Genomic DNA, 6666 nt, shown 5'->3' on the forward strand with positions numbered 1-6666 from the left:
ATTTCTCTCTCTGCTTTCTTCCTACCTCCCGGTCTCCCAACAACAGCAGCCAATCCCCAGCTCGGTCTAGAGCCAAACCATATATGGAGAGATTGGAAAGAAACCCAAGTAAATACGGGAGGGAACACACACACACACACACACACACACACACACACACACGAGTTCTGAACGCTTTTCTGCACGTGTCTGTCTGAGTCCCACCCTTCCCTGTCCCTGGCTCACCGCACCCACAGAACGAGGAACCTGTTTGCTGATTCCCTGCCTGTATGTTTGCCCCGTGAGACCATCACTCCAACCGGCTCCCTCTGACCTAGATTCTCTGCACTAATTACCAGCTTAACGAGATCTAACAAACACCCGGCTTAGCACGGGGGAGACCCTGGAGGTCAATTAGTGCAAGCGGCTCCATCAGGATTGGAGAGAGGGAGCCAGACACTCCTGTGCACGCCCAGCCCCAACCCCACAGCCCGACCCTGGGCTTCCTTGCCTGCATGGAGAGAATGCAACAATCAGCAGGACCGGTTTAAAAATAGGATCCTGGAGGAGTAATAAGTGTGGGAGAGCTGTGTTCATGTTGGGGCGCTCTTGGGGAACACAGATTCCCGGCTCTTCCTGAGTTTTTTGGAGGTAGAGGCTGGTGCAGGGACATAGACACTTTCCATTTTCGTAAAGACTGGAACTCTTGGTCAAAGCATCGGTCTCCAACTCCTCATCTTTCCTCCTCTCCGCTTCTCTCTCTGGACAAGTTGGGGCTCCCTCCCCTGCCTTTCCTGCTGGTTTGGAAGAGGTCTGAGATCACCTCTTTCTTTCAGAAATACTAGGTTCAACCTCATTCTTGCTTTTTCTTCTCCCAGATGTTAAAACTATGACAGCAAATGACTCCTTCCTCCCAAGAAATACAGAAAAGTGTAAAAGAGGGGTCATCAGGTTTGGGTAACAAAGTACTGTCAGTCACTTTGGGGTGATGCTCCAATAACTGTCCTGTAGGGAGAGGAAGTGGTTGGAACTGGTGGCACTGGGAACCTGGCTGCTTTTGCTTGTTCACCCAGCAGCAAGTGCAACAACACAGAAAGAAAATGAAACGGGGCGATGTGCCTCGGTGTCCATGTGTCTATCTGGGTTCCTTTGTCAGGTGGCAAAATAAGGCAGCGGAATGGTGTCCTGTCCTACGTCTTCCACGCAGGCCAGTTATCCTCATCTAGTCCCTAAGTTTGTGGGAGGCGAGGGGAGAGGGCTGGTGGAATGCCCTGTGCCCAAGTGGGAAGTGGAGCCACCGCAAGAACATAACGTTCCCCTCCCCCCAGCCTCCACCCAGCGCTGGCTGCAGAGGGCCTCAAGCACTTGGCCTCGTCCATAGTCCAGACTTACGTAGGAATTGGGAACCTGGGGGACAGGAGGATGCACAGAAGCATTCCATCTCTATGTTGACGCCTCCCAAACTTTCTTCCTCAGTCTGAACCCCACTCTGGGATCAAGTCACAGCCAAGTGTCTGTTTGACATCTCCACTTGGGTATTCAGCAAGCATCTTCAGCTTAACCTAGTGGGGTGGGTCCTTAACCTGTTAACCGAGCGGGACGTATAAATACGTCAAACGTAAACAATATCGGGAATGGGTAGGATGTATGAATACATCCTGGAAATATATGTTGCGCCCTGAGAGGGACGGTATATATTTTTTGTAATCTTTATAATTGTTTGTAAAATTTATAATTTTTTAATTCGATGTTTCCATTTTTTATTGGTATTCTTTTCTATTTGTTTGTAATTTTGTATTTTCCTTTGTGCTTTATATATAAATAAATGAAATATATATATTTCATTTATTTTAATTAAGTATAAATAAATAAAATAATAATATAAAATTACGTCCACTGGGAGTGACGTACTGACACGTCCTAGTGAAAGAGTATGCGCCCGTTGTACGTTGCGTAATTAAAAAGGGAACTCCCCGGTTAACAGGTTAAATAACGGTCCCCAATGCATCAACCTCCCTCCCTCCATGCTCTTTTTTAATGGGGGTTCACTGTTCCTCCCGCTTGAAAGGCATTGCTATTTCTCCAACCACTGTTTGAAATGGGGTTTGCCTGGTGGCGTGCTTTGACTAATAGATATGCCATTGTGTAAGTTCTGGAGCTCAGAGGTCTTGCCGTTTCCTCGCTGACCTTCTTGAAATCCAGCTGCAGGTACGAGCCTGAACTAACATCCTTGAGGATGTGAGTCCACGTGGGGAAAGAGGTCATGAAACCACACGGAACAACCGCAACATCCAAGCCTCCAGGCAAGCACAAGTTGAATGCAGCACAACAGATGAGGCCAAAAGACCAGCCATCCAATTACTCCACAGAATTGTGAGACATGAATAAACCATCATCAGTACATGGAAATGGGATACTGCCATCATTAAAACCTAAAGCATGTGACATTGGCAATGGGACCAAACAGCAGGCAGCAAGGAGACTATCAGTAGAGGCTGGGTGAGCAGAGAGGAAATTGTTGTGTTATATAGAGGGGGAATGAAACCGTTACCTGTGGTACTTGGAAAACAGAAAAAGTATCTAATGGATTTGTTGGAGGTGGCCACGGAGATTTCCAGGCGGAATGTTGAAAGTACTAATAAGTTGTGGGGGTTTTTTTTTTTTAGCTGTAATTGATAAGGTACTGCCTAAAGAAGGAACCATTCCATTTGCAAACTCAGAAGGAAAAATAATAGCCAAAAAACTTTCACCAGCGGAAACTTAGAAGTAGCTGATGGAGAGGACCATCCTGGCCAGTGAAATTATTCAGCCGTTTGAAAAGTACCGGGGAACAACTTATTCAAGGACAATGGAATTGGCTGATTGCTACTAAACTGCATTGGCGTTTTACAGAGAGATAAGGAAAAGCAGTTACCAAACAATTTACCAAACAACTGAAACCCGGTGTGAAAGCCAGAGGCTTATTTGGGAACTTACAAAGAGGTCCTTAGCGCCTGCAGGAGGAAAGCAGGAAATGATGAAGATCCAACTCAGAAATGAAGAGAGTCACAGAGCTGGAACCTTCAGCCAAGGTAGATCTGTTATGCCATGACCAGGGCATTGGTTGAGAAAACTTAGACCAGAACCCTAATGCACTGTATCCTCATATCCTTAGGATACAAGGTTCATATTCCAGCAAGGTCCCCTGGGATGGTTCAAACGTGTTATTAAAAGACTGGAAAAAGTGATGGCCCACACCGACCACGTTTGAAATGCCTAAATTGCCACATCGGACAGTAAAAGGAAAGGATTTAAAAGCTTAGGGAGTGGACATTTGGGATGGATATAGTATTTGAATCCTGAAGACCCACCATAGGGTTACCATGAAATTCCCAGAAGACACGCCATCAGGAGGGTGCTAATGAGAGGGGCATCAACCAGCATCACTAAGGTCAGTGGTGACTTGCCTCTTCAAGCCAGGGATGAAGGTAGGAGAGGCAACTACAGAGCTAGAATAGCCACGGCAATCATCACCATCCCCAGAGGGAAGGCAGCAATCATAAGAGCTAGAGTCACAATTATCTTAATGACCAGCACGGTGGAAGAGCCAGCCAAGGGAGCTTGACCCACAGAGATCTGAGCTGGTTAGCAGAACACAATGTCCTGAGGAATATAATACATGGGTAGCACATGAGAGCATAGTTTGATGTCTAATCAAAAGAACGCAAGACTGGATGAGCAGGAGGCTGAGCACTTGATTGTATTCCTTGATGTGGAGAAATGGGAATCCTGTGCACTGTTCGTGGGAATGTAAAATGGTGCAGCCACTTTGAAAAAACAATATGGCAGCTCCTTATAAAAACAGAATTACCTTATTATTATAGTAATCCCACTCCTGGCATATTTCTGAAAGAAGTGAAAGCAGGATCTTGAAGAGACAGTTGCACACCCAAGTTCATAGCAGCATTATTCACAATGGACCAAAAGTGCAAGAACTCCAAGTGTCCAATAAAGGATGAAATGATAGAGTGTCAGCCTGCAGACTGAAGGGTCCCAGGTTTGATTCCGGCTAAGGGCACATGCCTGGATTGCAGGCTTGATCCCCATTAGGGGACATGGAGAAGGAGCCAATCAATTATTCTCTCTCATCATTGATGTTTATATCTCCTCCCTTCCTCTCTGAAATCAATAAAGAAATATATTTTTTTAAACTTTTTTTAAAAAAAGGATGAATGTGCCGAAACTGGTTTGGCTCAGTGGTAGAGCCAGACTAAAAGGTCCCGGCTTCGATTCCGGACAAGGGCATGTACCTTGGTTGCGGGCACATCCCCAGTAGGGGGTGTGCAAGAGGCAGCTGGTCGATGTTTCTCTCTCATCGATGTTTCTAGCTCTTTATCTCTCTCCGTTCCTCTCTGTAAAAAAATCAATAAAAATATTTTTTTTTTAAAAAAGATGAATGTATAAACAAAATGTGGAACATATACAATGAAATATTATTCAGCCTTAAAAAGTTAGGAAATCCTGTTATATGCTACAAATGGATGAACCTTGAAGACATTATGCTAAGGGAAGTAGGCCTTACAAAAAGACAAATACTGTATGTTTCCACTTACATGATATATTTAAAGTAGTGAAATTCATAAAAAGTTCTGGAGCTGGGATGCACAACATTGTGAATATACTTAACACTACTAACCGTATGTTTAAAAATGGTTATGGGTGATCAATTTTATGTGTTTGTTTGTTTTTTACCACAGTTAAAAATATTTTTAACATTTTTTAAAAACTCATGATCCCTTGCCCAGTTCTAGCCCTGAGGTTATTTTCAGATCTAAAATATATTGAACAAAACAGTGGCTGAGTCCCCTGAGGGAAGGACCCTGCACTAGCTCAGCAAATATATAGTATATTAATCCACCAGTCTTTCTCCCAAGGGTGACTGTAAACTAGGGGAGGGGAGCATCCAGTAGGACACTGGGTCTGAAATGACACTGATGTTCAGAGACCTGAAATGTCACTGTGGACCCCCATTAGGATGGGATATAAGATATAAGCCAGGTCAAAATGGCATCTTGGTTCAAGTCCATCTTACAGCAGATCCACTGTGTCCATGGCCCCACCTGTTAGTCACTGCCCCAGCCTCTGAATGTGTAACTGGGATGTATATATTTTGCAGTTAGAAAACGCCCCATAACCCTAACTTGTTTGGCTCAGTGGATAGAGCATCAGCCTGTGGATTCAAGGGTCCCAGGTTCGATTCTGGTCAAGAGCATGTACCCAGTAGGGAGCTGATTGATGTTTCTCTCTCATCGATGTTTCTTTTTTTTTTTTCTTTTTAAATATACTTTTTTATTGATTTTTTACAGAGAGGAAGAAAGAGGGATAGAGAGTTAGAAACATCGATGAGAGAGAATCATCAATCAGCTGCCTCCTACACACCCCCCACTGGGGATGTGCCTGCAACCAAGGTACATGCCCTTGACCAGAATCGAACCTGGGACCCTTCAGTCCACAGGCCGATGCTCTATCCACTGAGCCAAACCGGTTTTGGCTCATCGATGTTTCTAACTCTCTGTCCTTCTCCCTTCCTCTCTATAAAAAAAATCAATATTTTTTTTAAAAGAAAGAAAGAAAGAAAAAAAAAGTCCCCACCATTGGTTTATGTGGTAAGAGCTAGCACAGTAGAGAAGGTCATCTTGATGCCTATGAGATCGTGCCCCTCTCTCTCCACTCCCCTAACTCCCAGACAAGATGGTCTCAGGCTCTACAGCAGTGGTTCTGTGGGTTTCTGACCCACAGGTTGAGAACCGCTAGCAGGGTCCCCTAAGACCATCACCAAACACAGGTATTTACATTACGATTCATAACAGCAGCAAAATGACAATTATTAAGTAGCAACGAAAATAATTTCATGGTTGGGGGTCACCACAACGTGAGGAACTGTATTAAAGGTTCCGGGCATTAGGAAGGTTGAGAACCACCGGTCTAAAGAAAAGATGAGTTGCTGCATCCACAAAGAAGTAAACACAATGTCTGCTGGACCGTTCTGTTCTGGAAACAACGTGTTCCACACCTAGGCTACGGCTCCAGCCCACAGACCGTGTGACATGCAAGCCTTCCACTGCGAGTAGGGCCCGAGGCAGCGATATTGAGCCTGATCAGCAGAAGGAGGTGGAAATTGCTACACAAGAGGGCAGGAATGTGTGTGGAACTCAGGCAATTCATTTGGCCACCTCTTGGCACTCTGTGGCCCAACTGTGACATGAACGGCAAGCACACCCCAGCCTGGAATGGGCAGGGCTATCAGGGGTCAGACCTCCTCAAGCTGAAGGGCACTGCCTTGGTGGTCCCGGGCCTGTCTCTTGTTTCAACAGCATTGGACACAACAGAGCCAGGGACGCCCCTTCTTCCAGCCTCCGATCACCCTGCACTGTCTTCTAGCCAGACCACCTCCGAGACCAGCCAGCAAACTGTGTTTTTTAACCCCTTATTGCCGAACAACCAGGAGCTCCCAAATTCTTCCGAATTACTCCCCCGAGCTGGAGGCTGCCGTCCACCGCCGGGCCAGCCGTCCGGGCGCCCACACCTACCTCTCCGGACGCTGGGGCTGGAGGGCGGGGGCCATGTCTTCCTCGCGTTGGCGGAGAAGCAGAGGGCGCTGGGCGGCTCTTACAGATGCAAACCCAGTGGGTGCCGCCTTCTCCAGGA

The sequence above is a fragment of the Pipistrellus kuhlii genome, unplaced genomic scaffold, assembly GCF_014108245.1.
Source record: "Pipistrellus kuhlii isolate mPipKuh1 unplaced genomic scaffold, mPipKuh1.p scaffold_m20_p_18, whole genome shotgun sequence".
Classification (NCBI taxonomy): Eukaryota; Metazoa; Chordata; class Mammalia; order Chiroptera; family Vespertilionidae; genus Pipistrellus; species Pipistrellus kuhlii.